General features: G+C 44.4%; 2 non-coding genes across 2 annotated transcripts; one reads left to right on the forward strand and one right to left on the reverse strand.

Annotated features, from left to right (window-relative positions):
- Positions 1-4,625: 4,625 nt before the first annotated feature.
- Positions 4,626-4,838, forward strand: LOC148161917 (small nucleolar RNA U3). The gene has a single exon (XR_015767289.1). It is a non-coding gene; the product is annotated as a small nucleolar RNA U3 (small nucleolar RNA).
- Positions 4,839-17,093: 12,255 nt separating this feature from the next.
- Positions 17,094-17,256, reverse strand: LOC148161918 (U1 spliceosomal RNA). The gene has a single exon (XR_015767302.1). It is a non-coding gene; the product is annotated as a U1 spliceosomal RNA (small nuclear RNA).
- Positions 17,257-17,625: the final 369 nt, after the last annotated feature.

Raw genomic sequence — 17,625 nt, forward strand, 5'->3', positions numbered from 1 at the left:
CCTTCATCATCATGGTTTGGATCCTAGAAGCCTTGTATGAACACCTGCAGGAAAAGAAATTTCCCCCCAATACTATATACCTGGCGGTACATTTTGTAAGGAAAACTCTGGTCCCCTAGCATCTCTAACGGGAACCTGTAAGTTCCGTTCTTTTCCTCTTCATTTTCTTTTATTACTGTGTTAATATGAAAGCAAGGCTTCAGTCATATCGAAGTGTTTCAAACCACTGTATTATGGACTTATGAGTGCTCCATTTATCCTCTCTTTTAGCAGTGAAAGTGATTTCAGGTTGGCTTTCATATCCTTTTGATAAGACCCTCATAGTTTTGAGAACTTTCCTAATATCAGTATGATGAGGTGTTTGTGTCTCATATAGAAGATTTGTTGCGTCTGGCCTGGTCTCGGTCATTTCTCTAAGAATCTGTGGTTTTGTTTCCTGGGAAACCATACTCCCAGATCAAAATGTGTCTCCTCGGGCACTCATTGCAATTGGTTTATTTTTAGGCATTTCCAGTGGACAGAGCTGGAAAATGGCTTATTTGTATTCATATATATTCATACATTCACATACACTCACATACACTGCCAATTCCAGACTGTCATGATGTTCCTCTTTGGGTCTTCTTTATTTTTTTTTTCTCTATCCATAAAAAGTATAGGGCAAGAGGCAGAGTATTAAACTAAGTGAATAAAATACTAATTTTTCAAAATGTTTTGTCCTGACTCTCAATATTCTTCTGGCTGTACACCTATGTTATGAGACGTCTTATGCCTTACTGGGACACCATTTGTGGCTTTTCATTAAACTGATATTGACATCCCTATGTCCCAGACTCCTCCACTATGTGTGAACTGTTTTCTTTGTTGTTTTTGTAATGTCACTGAACACCACATTACATGTCACTTATGGATTCATTCACCTCTCACAAGAGATCTTTTGAAATTGTCAAAGGATTAATTTGTGCATTAGTAAGATGCATAATATATATAGTGACCACTAAGTTTGGAAAGATTGTAACCTCGATGCCATATTGTGTTTATTTGGTTCACCCTCATATTTAACAGAAGAGAGATAAAGAGCCATTTTATGACAATCAACCAAAGTAGAAGGGAACGTACTGAATGGGAGAAGATATTTGCAAATGACATATCCAATGAATGGTTAGTATCCAACATATATAAAGAGCTTATACAACTCAACACCAAAAGCCACAAATAATCCAATTTAAAAAGAGGCAGAAGAAATGAACAGACATTACTCCAAAGAAGACATCCAGATGGCCAACAGACACATGAAGAGATGCTCGACAACACTCCTCATCAGGAAAATGCAAATCGAAACAATTGGATAGGGCACCAGGGTGGCTCGGTCCGTTACCCGTCTGCCTTTGGCTCGGGTGGTGACCTTGGGGTCCTGGGATCTAGTCCCACATCGGGCTACCTGCTCAGTGGGGAGCCTGCTTCTCCCTCTCCGCCTCCCCCCACTTGTGCTCTCCTTCATTCTCAAATAAATAGGTAAAATCAGGAAATAGAAAAAAAGAACCAACGAGCTATGACCTCACACCTGTCAGAATGGCTAAAATCAAAAACACAAGAAACAACAAGTGTGGGCAAGGATGTGGAGGAAAAGGAACCCTCTTACAGTATTGGTGGGAATACAAACTGGTGTAGCCATTGTGGAAAGCAGTATGGAGGGTCCTCAAAAAGGAACGATTAAGATCCATTAATCCTACCACTGGATATTTATCCCCAAAATACAGAAACACTAATTTGCAGGAATACATGGGCCCTTTGTACAGCAGCATAGCCAAATTATGGAAAGAGCCCAGACGTCCATCAACAGATGAATGATAAAGACAACGTTGTGTGTGTGTGTGTATATATATATATATATATACACACACACATATCTATATCTATCTGTCTATCTATCTATCTATCTATCTATCTATCTATCTATCTATCTATTTATACCATGGAATATTATTCAGCCAAAAAAAAGAATGAAATCTTGCCATTAGCAAGGACACAGATGGAGCCAGAGTGTATTCTGCTAAGTGAAATAAGTCAGTGAGAGAAAGATAAATACCCCATGATCTCACTCCTATGTGGAATTTAAGAAACAAAACATGTAAGCAAAGGAAATAGAAAAGGGAGAGAGACAAACCAGGAAAGAGACCCTTAACTATAGAGAACTAACTGATGGTTGCCGAGGGTAGGGGGGCTTGGGGGATGGGTGAGGTGATGGGGATTAAGAAGTGTACTTGTGGTAATGAGCACTGGGCAATGTATGGAAATGTTCAATCACCATGTTATATACTGGAAACTCATGGAACTGTATGTTAACTATACTGGAAAAATATTTTTTAAAAATTTGGAACAATTTTAAAAAGGTGGACCATGGCTTGCTAGATTTCTTTGAGTTGACCTCATGCCATTGACCTGTGGTTGTATTCCTGGAAGCAAACATGGGCAGTTCGAGGTCATGGGTCAATGATGGATGATGTCCACAGTAGATGTGTGCAGTGGTGTTCAGTGGCATAGAAGCTGAGGTTGAGGAGAGAGAAACAGGCAGGCAGGGGAAGTGGTGCCCTGAAGCACCTCTTCACTTCTTCAGCACAGGTTCCCCCCTAGATCTTAGGAGCCAGAGACTTAGGAGGTCGCTGTAGCACTGATAAAGGCAATTGTCCACCTTTAATGTTTGTGGGTCCTGCCCCTGGGCTCCCAAGGAAGCGATGCTTTCACATTTACCAAGGTCAAAATGAATCCACAAAACCTCAATGCATGGGCTCTATTTCACCCCAAGCACACATTGGACATCTGCTTTATGAAAGAAAAGAACCCAAAAGGAGCATTCTGGAAAAGATAAGAAAAAGGAAGACACTTCCCTGGTTCCCATAACATTAAAGCCATACAGCCCTACATGTACTAGAAATTTAAGACCGGGAAATGCAGTGACTTTCTACAATGTCTTTTGTATAAAAATTTGTCACTTTTTATGTAAAAAATATATTTTGGTATATAACCCTTTATCAAAATTTCCTTTGTCATGACACTCTCTCCTGGTAAAGATTCCCTGTCCCATGCAGCTGTACTAATCAGTGCTCAGGTAAAACTCACAACCTTTTATTTTTTTTTTTTTTTTGAGTTTGAGCGCCATGTGGGATGCAGAGATTACTTAAAAAGAAAATAATTGAAAAGAAGTAAAATTAAAAGAAAAATTTTAAAAATGTATATGCGTATCAGGAAATTTTATTACTCTCTGCTCTCTCACATTGATATATTTACATTGTGTTACTTACACCATTAAGAGCACCTTAATTACTGTAGCTTTACGGTGAGGTTTAAAATTTAGTAAATTTCTCCAATTTAATTCTTCAAGGTTGTCTTGGCTATTTAGGTATGTTGATTTCCAAATACATTTGAGAATTAGCTTGTAAATTTGCCCCCAAATTGCCTTCTCCAGTATGAATCAGAATAATGCTGATTTGATGTTCCAACAAATTTGAGTGGTCTAGTCCATGAATGTGATATATTTTTTCCTAATTATTTAGTATCCTTTAATTTATTTCAGCAAGAGTTTTCAGGCATCTTTGTTACATGTGTTCTCATACATTTAATGAAGGTGGACATGAATCTCCACTCTGTTTATTGAATTTCATTTCCTTTTTTTAAAAATTTCATTTTCTAAATGCTCACTGCTAGTATAGAGAAATATAGTAGATTATTACATGAATGTTGCTGAGGTATAATTTAGGTACAGTAGACGGCATCCCTTTAAAGTGTACAATTAAGGCTGTACTTTCAGAGATCATTTCTTTCTTTCTTTCTTTTAATTTTATTTTATTATGTTATGTTAATCACCATACATTACATCAATAGTTTTTGATGTAGTGTTCCATGATTCATTGTTTGCCTATAACAGCCAGTGCTCCCTTCAATGCTGCCCTCTTTAATACCCACCACCAGGCTAACCCATCCCCCCACCCCCTCCCCTCTAGAACCCTCTGTTTGTTTCTCAGAGTCCATCGTCTCTCATGGTTCGTCTCCCCCTCTGATTTCCTCCCCTTCATTTTTCCCTTCCTACTAGCTTCTCTCTCTCTTTTTTATTATTTTTTAAAATTTTTTATTGTTATGTTAATCAACATACATTACATCATTAGTTTTTCATGTAGAGTTCCATGATTCATTGTTTGTGCATAACACCCAGTGCTCCATGCAGAATGTGCCCTCTTTAATACCCATCACCAGGTAACCCATCCCCCCACCCCTCCCCTCTAGAACCCTCAGTTTGTTTCTCAGAGTCCATCTTCTCTCATGGCTTATCTCCCCCTCCGATTTCCTCCCCTTCATTTTTCCCTTCCTACTAGCTTCTCTCTCTCTCTCTTTTTTTAAACATATAATATATTATTTGTTTCAGAGGTACAGGTCTGTGATTCATCAGTCTTACACAATTCACAGCGCTCACCATAGCACATACCCTCCCCAATGCCCATCACCCAGGCACCCCATCCCTCCCACCCCCACCACTCCAGCAACCCTCAATTTGTTTCCTAAGATTAAGAATCCCTCCTATCAGTGAGGTCATAGGATACATGTCTTTCTCTGATTGACTTAATTTCACTTAGCATAATACCCTCCAGTTCATTTCTACAGTTTGTTACTAGAGAATTTTCTCTGAACGTGTAGAGGACCTGAAACCTCAAGGAGGAGGCACATTGTTCTCTCCTGAGCATGAACATGATTTTAGGTGTTGTTTCCACAGCTGCCCATTGCCACTGATGATCGTTCTTCTCCTCCTTTGGAGGGTAAGAGAGAGAGGATGCAGTGTGAGTGCTTTCTCAACAAATAAAAATTAAAAAAGATAAACTGTACAACTAAATGCATTTTCACAGATGTACATACAATTGACACTACTGCTCCATTCAGGACACAGGGCATTTCTTCTACCTCACAGCTTCCCTTGGGTGGATCCATTGAAGTCTCTCACTGCCTTCACCCTCAGCCCCAGGCAACCACTGGCATCAAAGACGGCTTGATTTTTAACCACGTTATGGAAATGGAACTCTTTTATGCCTACATTCCTCCGTGCAGCCTAAGGATTCTTATATCTATCCATATTACTAATGGATCACCAGTTCAGAATTTTTCATTGCTAAGGAGTATTCCTCTGTATGGATATATTTGGTCTGTACATTCACCTATTCATGGCCATCTATGCAGTTTCCTGGGTTTGGCCATGGGGAATAAAGCTATGATGAATATTCATGTGCAGTTTGCTGTGTGGCCATATTGTGTAAATCCTTAGGAGAGGAATGGCCGTTCACGTGATTGGTAAATGTTTATCTGTGGTTCAGCTTTTCTCGGTGGTTGGACCATTTTTCATTCCCACAAGTGTATGAAACGTCTAGTTACTTTACATCCTCACCACATATGTTTTCGGTCTTCGTAATTTTAGCCACGGGGATGGTTGTGTAATGGTAACTCACTGTAGTATTAATTTATCTTCCCAATGGCTGAGTGTACCGTCGAAAACTGACCTCTGTGCTTCAGAGCCAAAATATAAGACGAAGACAGAGTTTGGAATATTGAGGAACAATAGCTTTATTGCTTTTCGGGGCACAGGGGGCTAGAACAGGCCAAGGCCCTCAAAAACTGTAAGTCCCCTCCCCCTGAAGGAAGGGGCGGGGGGGTGTTTTATTTTGACAGAAATTGTGTGCATGCTGCCAGCCTCCTTCCTCCTGTCTTTAGGGTGGTACCAGGCTCCTGAAACAAAAGGCTTAGAAGGGAGGAGCAGAGGTTTGCAGAAGAGAAGGAAAAGGTTACTTAGTTTAAGATGGAGCCTTGCAGAGACATTAGTGAATCCCTTTTGATTTATGTTCAACTTCATGCTTTTCAATGGTTTCAAGTGGAGCATCTTTTCAAGTGCTTTTTGGGCATTTGTGTATCTTCTTTTGTGAAGCATTTCTTCTTCAAGTCTTTTGACCAGTTTTCCTATTGCATTGTCTTATCAGACACAATATGTGTCAGAACATTACACTGAAAACTGCAGAGCACTACTTCCAGAAATTAAAGAACTAAATACATGGGGAGATAAAATTTGTGGTGGATTGGAAGACTCATTATGGTTAGAGGACAATTCTTCCCAAATTGATCAAAAGATCTAATACAATGCCAATCAACCTTCTAGCAGACATTTTAGTAAGTATTTCTAAGCTGATCCAAATGTTTATATGGAAATGGAAATGATCTTAAATTATCAAAGCAATGTTAAGAAGAAGGAGAAAGCGACAGACTTACATTGTCTATTCCAGAATTACTGTATAAACCTTTTGTGCAATTTAAAAGTGATTTGTCCGATTATTATTCAGTATAAGAGTTTCTGCGCATTCTCACTGCAGCTTGGAAGTTGCTTTACCCCTTTTTCACTGTAGCTACTTGATCTATACTTTAGCCAATAGTTCCAAAGTTTTTAAGTGGAGAGAGAATACTGAAGCTAGAAAGTATTTCACTTAACAGAGAGAAAGACTAATCCCTGATCATTAGGGCAAGGATGACCCTACAAGACTTAATGAACTCGCCTCTATTTTCCAGTTGGCCAAGACAAAGTGGGGAGCTACTGATACCAGCAGTTTCCTCTGCAGACCTTCATAGTGTTGACTGCTTTGGGTTTACATGGAACCTAGGTGTTGGCTGTGTCCTGAGAGGCTGAAATTGAGTTGAGGCCCAGGGTCCCTGGGTCAGGACAGGTCATCCAGCTGTTGGAAAACACGGAGGGAGACCAGGCCATCCCCAGGCAGCACTGGCCACTTCCTCCAAGGAATCCACCACCACTACACTTTTCATGACTTCTGGTTACTAGACTGAGAGCCCCACGACAATTGGGATAATGTTTTACTCATCTCTGTACTCATGACTCCTAGGACCAAACCAAGCACTGAGGAAGCTCTCAGAGACACTCCTTCATGGATCTGATAAAGGGGGTGGCAAATTTCTAATCTCAACTACATTCCTGTCCCAAATACATGCACGAATGCTCTCTGCTTTCTTCCAGGAGGCAACAAATACCCTTCCTTCCAGAGGAGCCTGCCCTACACTCTCAATGCCCCATGACACTCCCCTGTGGTGAGCTCTGGTGAAGAGGGACTGTCCTCTTGGATTCCTCTCAATGGTTCTCTCAGTAGGAAGAGATGTCTTCGGCCTAGCCCCCTCCCCCCTCCATCCTCTGCACTGCCACCATACCCCAGGTTAGGACAGCTACAACAGTTTTTAAAATGATTTTATATATTTATTTGAGAGACAGCGTGAGGGAGAAAGCAAGAGTGAGAGAGAGACAGAGAGAAAGATAGAGAACAGCTGGGGAAGGGACAGGGGGAAGCAGACTCCACTGCTGAGCAGGGAGCCACCCCCCTCAATGGGGCTTGATCCCTGGAGCCTGGGATCATGACCTGAGCTGAAGGCAGGCTCTCGATGAACTGAGCCACCCAGGGGCGCTGAGCTACAAGATTTTGTTTGCATTCTTCCTCTCACTGCTTTGACCTCCTCTGTGAAATCTTATTGATGTCAGAATTCCAAGTTCATAACAGAGACTAAGGAAAATGAAACACTCAACACACGGTCAAGACAAAGGTGTGTAAAGTCTTTGACAACCATAAATTCAGAAGAATATAATTGGTATCACTGCCTCAGAGGCAAGGGTCTCCTAACCTGGCCCTTCCTGACCTTAGGGTAGAACTCTTTGTGGTAAGAATGGACAAGTCCAACCTTTATCCAAACATCACTGATCCCTCTAAGCCCACACTTACTTGGAGAACATCGACCGTGAGGGAGCTCCAAGGTCAAAGCTAGGGGTCTGGGGCAGAACCTCATGGTCACATCGTCCACCTCTTTTTTTTTTTTTTTAAGATTTTCTTTATTTATTTGACAGAGAGAGACATAGCGAGAGAGGGAACACAAGCAGGGGGAGCGGGAGAGGGAGAAGCAGGCTTCCCGCCGAGCAGAGAGCCCCATGCGGGGCTCGATCCCAGGACCCTTAGATTATGACCTGAGCTGAAGGCAGACGCTTAAAGATGTAGCCACCCAGGTGCCCCTCCTCCTCCTCCTCCTCTTGGAACTGGTGCTTCCCTGCAGTACAAACCAACCCCGATCCATTCTGTGGGGCTCCTCGGGAGGTGCACAGGTTCACCGTGGACGAAGTTACTCTCCTCGTTCTCCTTGCTCAGCTCAGGCTGCTCCTTGCAGAGTTGGATGCCGCTGTATGCATTCCTCAGTTTCCCCTGATTTTTCTGGACCCAACTTGTCCTTCTTCTTACCTCCTTTGGGCAACCACCTGCTCCACCATTGCCTTGTCCTTCTTTGCGTTATTCTCATCCTCCAAACCTGCTGATTTTCTGTCTCCCAAATGCTCCCTCTGTTCTCTGTTTTCAGTGTGGGCTCAGCTCAGGCTCCTGCAAGAGACACACAGTGAAGGGACCAAGTCAGGTCTCAGCTGCAGTCCCCAGGGCTGCTTCAAAGGCACCGCAGACCCTTGTGCACTCAGAGAAACTGAGCAGGAAGGGACCGTGGAGAATTTGAATAACAACCTTATCTTACACATGAGGAAGCTGAGCGCAGAGAGATGAAGAGATTTTCCCAAACTCCTTCAGCACTTGATGGCAGCACGGCCCCCACACAGGACTTGGCTGCGAGCTTCCCTGTGGAGTCTCCTAACGTACCCTCTGGGAAGGCACATCTGAATTTCAGGGGACACTTAAATTAGAAGTTCAACTTAAAAATAAATACTTTTTAGGAGACTTTGGATCAAATGTAGATATTTCCACTGTTAAAAATACCAGAAATTCCTTCCTGGGGACAAATCTTTTTCCCAGGTATATAATTCTGTTACTTCTTTCCTTTACAAATCATTGGCTAAGATATTAGGATCACAAAAAAGGTATGCAGGGAAGGAGAAGTTCCTCTGTTACCTGTCCTGGTCTCCCAGCTTAAGTAAGAATTAAGTTTCACTGAGACATTGAATACGCATGGAGAACGGATATTGAAATGGAGACCCTTAAAGAAAATATAAAGTATTAAGGCAGACAGTTTTTATGCATTTTAGACAAGGAGAAAATACATTTCTCAGGGATTTGGGGGAGTTTTAATTTAGAGAGTGTCTAGACCGAATTTAGAAACCCTGGTGAGAAGGATGTCTTTTTACTTCTTAGTACAGGGGGTGCCTTTTTCATATGGGAGATTGGTTTCCTGCTTTCAGGGAGACAGAGGAGGGTTTGAGTGTCCTGGTACCAGTTTCTTTTTGGGTAGCTTCAATTCAAAATAATCAATATTGTCGACCTCAGAGAGTCGGGGACCTGGGGTGGCGAAGGAACTGAGAAAAAGAGACTACCGCGGCGCCTGGGTGGCTCAGTTGGTTAAGCGGCTGCCTTCCGCTCAGGTCATGATCCTGGATTCCAGGGATCGAGTCCCGCATCGGGCTCCCTGCTCAGCAGGGAGTCTGCTTCTCCCTCTGACCCTCCCCCCCTCATGCTCTCTCTCTCTCTATCTCATTCTCTCTCTCAAATAAATAAATAAAATCTTTTAAAAAAAGAAAAAGAGACGACAGTATAGCGAGGCACAGGGGACCCCAAGCAAACAGCCCGAGGTCCTGAGGTTTATTTTCCATAATCTAATATACCTTCTACAGTGATATAGTACTATAATGATTTACAGCAGGGGCTTAGCAAGGCGCATCTTCCACGTACACAGGGTTAGTCAAGTGAAGCAATGGCAGTGGAGAAGGAATAAAGAAATCTGCAACTGGCTGTGATCAATTAATTGTAAACAGCATTGTACTCGGTCTTTAACACAGGATAAAAAAAACAAAAAAGGGAATGCACAGTGTGCTGTTTACAGCTGGCTTCCTATCTACAAAACATCTTCTGCTGTGTACTTTAGATCAGACCACACACATCCCAAGGGCATTTCACTCTGATCCTTTCAGGTTATTTTTAACCCTGCAATCTCGAGTTTTCTCAGAGATCTTGGAGTCTGAATGAACATGCACCAGTGGTCGTTGTGGCATTCTGTTTCCCCCAAATATGCCATTGTGGTACATTTTGGGCAATCTGACCTTGGCGCCTATGGGTACTATGGTTTCTCTCCGCCTTGCTCATTACTCAGTGCCTATTTCAGAGAGAAGGCTAAACATATCATTCTTAGAAATACCAAGGTGGCTCTCTCGGTTCAGCGTCTGACTCTTGATTTCAGCTCAGGTCATGATCTCAGGGTCATGCGATTGAGCCCCAGTTTAGTCTTCATGCTCAGTGCAGTCAGCTTGGGATTCTTTCTTCCTCTCCGTCTGCCCATCACCCCTGCTCTAAATAAATAAATAATATTTAAAAAAGAAATACAAAATAAATCCCATGACCTTATGTGAAACTAATACAATGCCTATGTTAAGTGGACCAGATTAGTTTAAAAATTATTTTAAAACGCACCTGGGTGGCTCAGTTGTTTAAGTGTCAGTCTTTGGCTCAGGTCAGAATCCCGGGGTCCTGGGATAAGCCCGTATGTCCAGCTCCCTGTTCAGTGGTGAGTCAGCTTCTCTCTGTTCCTCTTCCACTACCCCCACCACCGCTCCTGATATCTCAAGTACTCTCTCTCAAATAAGTAAATTAAAAAATTTTAAAAAGAAATGCAATGGTCCTCTCTGGAATCAACCCACACATAAGTATGCTTTCTTTTTGCTGCACCCCAGTCCCCCTTTCTCTTTATTACCTATCTGACCTACATCCTTCCCCCAGCGATGGAGACAGCTCAGATGCACTGCTTCACCTGGTGGTGGGGCCAAAGAGAAGTGCGCACATGGTTAGAATGGGCTGCCTTGAGAGTCAGCCGAAACGTAGCTACAGGCAGTTAGAAACAAGCCTAAAGTACCATTAGGAATAAGCACTACAACATTTAGCGGTACAGATTTTAGGTGTGGTATTGATATCACCTTCCTTGTACAAATGTGTTTAGACTCAAGCATGAGACTATGGGATCAGACAAAATGAAAGAAAACTGTGTCAAGTGTGAAGATACTAAGTTACCAAAGTTATTCTGAGTTGTATAATTAGTTTGTCCCTTAGCCCCTCATTTCCACCTGCAGAACCTAGAAGACGTGCAACAGAGTCTCCACTTGCCATCAAAGTCAATCTGAGGACACAATAATTTAAACTGTTAACCCAAACTTTCCATTTTTTCTTAACCTGTGTTGAATACCAGGCATTTCGATTGCCCATTCCCATTTCCAGGGAGACTGCAGTGAGGACGGAGAATAATGTGGTGCATCCAGGTAACAGTCTGTTTCTTGGTCCGCTTCTGTGCTCAGCATGTCAACTTTTGTCTGCCAGTGGACCTCTAACCACACAGGGGAAACCCAACAAATATTAAAAGTGTAGGTTCTCTAGGTTAATCTACATTTAGGATTCTGTAGTGCTCAGAATGGCTCTTGAACTGCAAGGACCAAGGTAGATGCCCCCTCCTTACCTTAGGGGGAGTAATTCTGATTCCTGAAGCATGCACCTCTTCGTTTTCTATTTATTATTATTTTTTTTAAATTTCAGCTAGGCTCCATCACCTACGTGGGACTCTAATGCATGACCCTGAGATGAAAGTTGCACGCTCTACTGACCGAGGCAGCATGCGTCCCCCCAGCACCTTTGATGCAGGCAAATACCATGATTTTCATGTTGGAAAAATACTGCAAACTGTGGGACATGCCTTCAATCCGCTCCACTCCTTCTGGGCATGTTTCCTGAGTTCCGACTGTGTGCGAGTCCTCTTTCCCACCCACCCATAGAAGGGCATATACATGGAAAATGTGCCCATCCATAGAAGACCCTCTAGGATCCCAACCCAGATCCGCTGGGATCCCTGGGGTCTTTTCTGTGTTATGCTCTCCTGCTCTCAGTGTGTTTCTGCCTCTAAAGGCACCTGTGAGCAGGACTGCCCTGGGGCTCCTGGAGCTCCTTTGTACCCAGTCCCAGAGAACGGGGAGGACGTGCCGTATATGACCACAGCCCCTTGTATCTCCCCTCCCCAAAGGCACTCAGCCTTTCACTAACAGGTGCAGCAGGGTGAAATCTCCATTCCTGGTCCAGGGGAGACTAACTCTGAAACACAAGTGTCCCCTAGGCTCTCCTAAACCTGTCAGGACAAAGCTCCCCCACAGCTGTTGCTGGAAATCACAACTTACACAGCAATGAACTCAAAATGGTCACAGATCTAAGTATAAGAGCCAAAACTATTGTGCAAGAGGACTACATGGGAGAAAATGGTCAGGAATTCACAGTAAGCAAAGAGTTCTAAGTCACTACGGCAAGAGCACGATACGTAAGAGAAAATTGAAGATGAAGAAGTTTTTTGCATCAAACATTGCCACTGAGAAAAGGAACAGAGAAGCCACTGATTAGGAGAAAATATTTGTGGATTAAATACCCAATGGGGACTCACGTTCACGAGAGACAAGAGGACTTTGAACTCACTCAATGGGCAGAAGCAACACACTCGTTTAAGCCAGTATAAGAGTCGAATACACATGTACCAAAGGAGACACATAAAAAGGTATTCAATGTTATTAGTAATATGTTATTAGTTCTCAAAGAAATGCAAGGAAAACCAGGTACCATTTTACACCAACTAGTGCGCTTACGTCCCAAAGACGATACCAAGTGTTGCTGAGGATGAGCAGAAACTGGACCCTCCTATATTGCTGGTCGCAACGTAAAATATAACAGCTCCTGCAGAAGCCACTTTGAGAGTTCTTAAGAGCTCAGCACAAGCTTGCCATAGGACCCAGCCATTCCACAACTAGGAATCTATCTGAGAGAATAAAAACATATGTCCGCTCAAGTCTCGGTCAGAAATGTTCTGGGCAGCGTTATTCACAATGGGCAAAAACTGACAGCAACACAAAGGGCCATCGGCTGGTGAATGGACAAACCAAATGTTTCCTATGTGTACCATGGCATCTATTCCGCAACAAAAGGCACAGAAATCTGATCCAAGCTACAGCAGGGAGGAACCTCAAAAGGATGCTAAGTGAAAGAAGCCAGTCACCAAGAACTACAGACCGTCTCATTCGGCTTATGTAAAATGTGCAGAAAGGAGCAATGCACAGAGACAGAGAGCAAATCAGTGCTGCTTGGGGCTGGAGGAGGGAGCGGAGACTGTCTGCAGAGGGGCTGGAGGGAGTGTGGGAAGGTGAAGGAAGCCTCTGAAACAAACTAGGGCACTAGCTGAACAACTCTGTCATTGTTGACAATGGGTGAAATTTATTCTATGTCAATTTCACCTAAAAAAAAAAGAAAGAAGGTGACCTTCGCACATCAGTGGGTCCTGGGGTCCCCAGGCAAACACTGCCTGGTGAGGGGCCACATCCTGGAGTCCCAGCAGGTGGTGGCTCAGAGCCTGGTTTCTGACCTCCCAGCTGGAGTCAGGGGTTCAGTGCCTGTGCCTTCAGCCTCAGGCCCTGGCAGTTCCCCTGGAATCCACCAGGCGGCAGACTGCTTAAGGGAACAGACCTTCAGGTGGCCCAAGGACACCAGGGGGAAGCAAGCAAAGATAGGGCACCAGCTGGCTGGAGATTCCTAGAGGAAGTGAAGGCTGCAGGACCCATGGAAGCTGCTGGCAAGATCTGGATGGATCTTAGGTAGGCTTGGTCCCCTGGGTGGGCTCTAAGCACTAAGCTTTAGGTTAACATCCAAAGGTTCCCTTTGATGCTCCCTCCTGCAGTGGCACTGAGGCTCCCCCCGTGGAAGCTCAGCATAGGGAAAAGAACCTGTGCTGCTATTCACCTTCTTCTGAGTCGAAATGGAACACTTGGTCTGCGTTTAGGGGAATCTGCCCTTTTCTGGCCCTCTATGTAGGGCCAGCTCCTGGGTGCTGAACCATCCCTGCAGGAGGCTAGAAGAGGCACTCTGGTCCTTCACATTGGAGCTGGGCTTGCAAAGAAGGGTTCCTGCTAATCCATATTTCCCTGGCCCTGGCTGAGCATCCTGGTCCAAGATCAGGGGCTGCAGTGGCCTAAAATAGGGACTTCCTACATGTCACTGCTCCTCTCTGGAAAGTCCAAAGGCGGCCCATGGTAGTGGTGGGGGGAGGGGAGGGCATAGAAACCTATACTCTGTCAAAACATCATCCACAGTGAAGATTTAAAAACAATGTTAGAGGACAGATCTCATATTATGTAGTCGGTGGTGCAGTAACAGCTCTGCGAGGTGAAAGAGGGTAGCTACGCTAGTAGTCAGCCTAACATAATTTATAGAGTCGTCCAATCCCTGTGTTGCCATGTGAAACTGATCTCACATGGGGAATCAGTTATGACTCAATTGTTTAAAAACCTGAAGGTGAGGGGAAAACATTTGAACACGAAGCAATAAAACTATAGTTGACTGGGGAACAACATGGCTTTGAATTTTAGTGAACAATGTCGGTCCACTCATGGGTTGATTATTTTTTTTTTTTTACAAATACAGTCTAGTACAAATGTAGAAATACATTTTCTCTTCCTTATGATTTTCTCAATGATATTTTCACTCTAACTCACTGTATCAAAAGAATAAAGTACATAATTCAAGTAACACACAAAATATGTATTAATCAACCATTTTTGTTATCTGTAAGACTTCAGTAGGCTATTAGTAGCTATGTTTTCTGGGACTCAAATGTTATACAAAGATTTTCAATTGTGGGACTCTGTACCCCTAACCCCCAGGTTCTTCAAGGGACAATTTGTATCTGGATTTGCAAATGACATACTCCTGTATACAGAAAAATACCAAATACACACACACAGAAACCACGACTATTAGAGTCCATAACCTATTTCAGCAGAGTTGCAGCGTACAAGGCAGACAAATCAGGTGTTTCTATAACCTAGGAATGGACACCGGGAAAGTCAATTAAGAAAACGATTCCATGGACAACAGCACCCACCCGAATGGTATCGAAGAATAATTGAGTCAAGGAGGCACAAAACCTGTACACTGAAAACTACACAATATTGCTGCAAGAGATTAAGGAAGACCTCAACAAGTGGAAAGACATCCTGTGTTCATGGATTGGAATGGTTAAGGTGGTTCAGAAGGCAACAGCAGGATCTGCAGATTCTTTTGGATTCCTATTGAACGTTTTTCTTCTGCCTTCCCTAATCACCATCAGCCCCTTGCAGTACATTTCCTTTCAGACATTGTGGTTTTCATCTCTTCATGTGAGATTGGGTCCTTTTTTTTTTTTTTTTTAACATTTTCCATGTATCTGCTGAATGTTTTCACCAATGGGATGCAGTTAGAACAAATGCTTTCTTGTGCTCTGGTGATTCCCATCTTGCTGTCAGCTCTGGGTCATTTTCAGATGAGTGATCCATCTCTTCAGGAGGGCTCATTTCCCCCCTTTGTCTGCATACCTCAAACTGTTGGATGGAACGCCAGACACTGTGAATGTTACCTTGCTGTTTGCTGGATATTTTTGTGTTTTCTATAATATTGAGCTTTGTTCAGGGATGCACTGAATTTACTTGGAAACATTTCTGCTGTTGCTTCAATGCATAGTTCAGTGGCCCAGAGCAGGGCTCCGTGGAGGACTCACCATGAGTTCCAGGTACTGTAGCAAGCCCTCCCCCTGTCTTCCACCCTATTCGTCACAAATTAAGAGGGTTACTTTTGCTTAGTCTATCTGTTGGACACAGGCACTATTCCCAGCACCGTGTGAGCACCAGGCCCTGTGCAAAGGATTACCCCCTGACTTGCTGTCCATGCCTCCCCAGGGCCCCTCCACAGCTCTGGCTAGGTGACTTCCTGCAGCTCTGTCCTCCCTGAGACTCAGTCCTGGGTTCTCTCAGATCAGTGTCCTCAATTCCAGGAGCTCCATGGGGCTCCTATTTAAGTTCCCCTCCCCCCAGTGCCTTGCTTGGAAACTCTCTAGAGCCAGTACCTCTGAGCAGCTCTAGGGCTCTGCTCACCATTGTGTTGCCATGTGTCCGGGATGGCTGTCCCCTTTGCCTGATGCCCAGGATCTTGGAAATCTCCACTTCGCGCATCTTGTGTGACGCTGTTGCTCTTTTGTTTAATTGTTTCTGGCAGAAGAGTAACCCGTTGCTGAGTCCCAGTTGGTGTGGCTCCCCTAAGTGAAAATGAAAGTTGGAAGACCCTCAGTTGTAGATTCTGAATAGAGGACTTTAGGGAGTAGAGAAAAAAACACCAGCTCTGGTGAAAGCCTGAAGCCAGAAACCCCTTCAAGCTCAGTTTGACAAAGCAATGCAGGTACATCAGTAGGGACAGTTTTGGCTTGAGCACAAGAGCTGCAGAAGGCCCACGGCCCTTTGTCCTAGAGCTAACCTGCTGTTTGGGAAAGGTCTGTGGTGCCAAACCCAGCGGGTTCTTTGTGAGTAGACAGAGGTGCCTCTTTAAAAGCCTGTCAGGGGGCATCTGGCTGGCTCAGTCAGGAGAGCAGGGGAGTCTCCATCTGGCTTCATGAGCCCTATCCCTACTTTGGGTGTAGGGATTACTTCAACAAATAAACTTACAATAAATAAACAGTACATCAAGCCGGACCCTCTCTAGTCTCGGAAGGGTCCTCTGGAGCAAGGCTATACTAGCTAGGCTACCAAGTGGCCTAATCAAGGATACGGAGTCTGGGGATTGGGTGAGGCTTTGCAGGGTGCCTGGGGGGATAGGTGGGGAGGGGAGGGAGGAAGGAGAAGGGATGCAAACCCCTGTTCCCTGGGGAATGAAAAGAAAGCACCTTTGCTGGATCAGGGACTGCAAACCACATACTGAAATATAAGCAGAGAAATTGCTCTGCGAAAAACAGAAAAAACCCCGACAGCCAAGGTGGGATGTATGACCAGTGGACAGAAACTGTCCTGCATGCTTTTGATTGAGAAACAGCCAAACCCAGATTCTCAAGAAAGCAGCCCTTAAAAGCAGAGGTGTTTTCTTCAGGGTCCTGGTGTCCCCTGAGTGAGCTTCCTCTTCAGCCCATGTCATCAGCCAAAGTCATGGAAAAGACAAAACAAACAAACAGAAAAATGAATAAGAAAACAAAGGCTATTCTTAAACAACCAACAACAGGTGAAAGAGCAAAAGCAGCCCCCCACTGCCACTGCCACAAATAATGCAGAGGAGTTGTCCATACTCGGGGAAATCGCGGGGGTCAGCATGTCCCTGGTATGATGGAAGGGCCTCCCCTGGGAAAACCACCTGCTTGATCCCGGCGTCTCCCCTGCCGGGTAAGTGTGACTCGCTCCGCCTCCGCCCCACACCAGTCTCACCCGCCTTCCACCGGACACACAGGCTCACTCGCCTAGGCGCACCCCAACACCCTCGGCACCCACTCCTGTCGCAAGCATCCTCACCCTCCACACGACGCTTCCGAATAGGATGGACGCAACAGCGCTGCTACCTCCTCAGCCCCGCGAATTCTAAGTTGCAGAACCCCACCGCCGTGTTGCCTGGTTTGCATCAGACAAGCCCAGTCCCTGAAGTCAAGGGCTTCGCCTCAGTCCCCAACCCCACCCCATCTCCCGGCCCCCCAGCTCCCCTCCCAACTTGGATTTCAGTACTGGTGTTCCTCCTTCTCCTCCTCCAGTCCCCCTTCCCCTTCGCC

Source organism: Eumetopias jubatus, unplaced genomic scaffold (assembly GCF_037043125.1).
Source record: "Eumetopias jubatus isolate StellerSeaLion01/CBP00866 unplaced genomic scaffold, mEumJub1_p1.0 scaffold_39, whole genome shotgun sequence".
In the NCBI taxonomy this organism is placed as follows: Eukaryota; Metazoa; Chordata; class Mammalia; order Carnivora; family Otariidae; genus Eumetopias; species Eumetopias jubatus.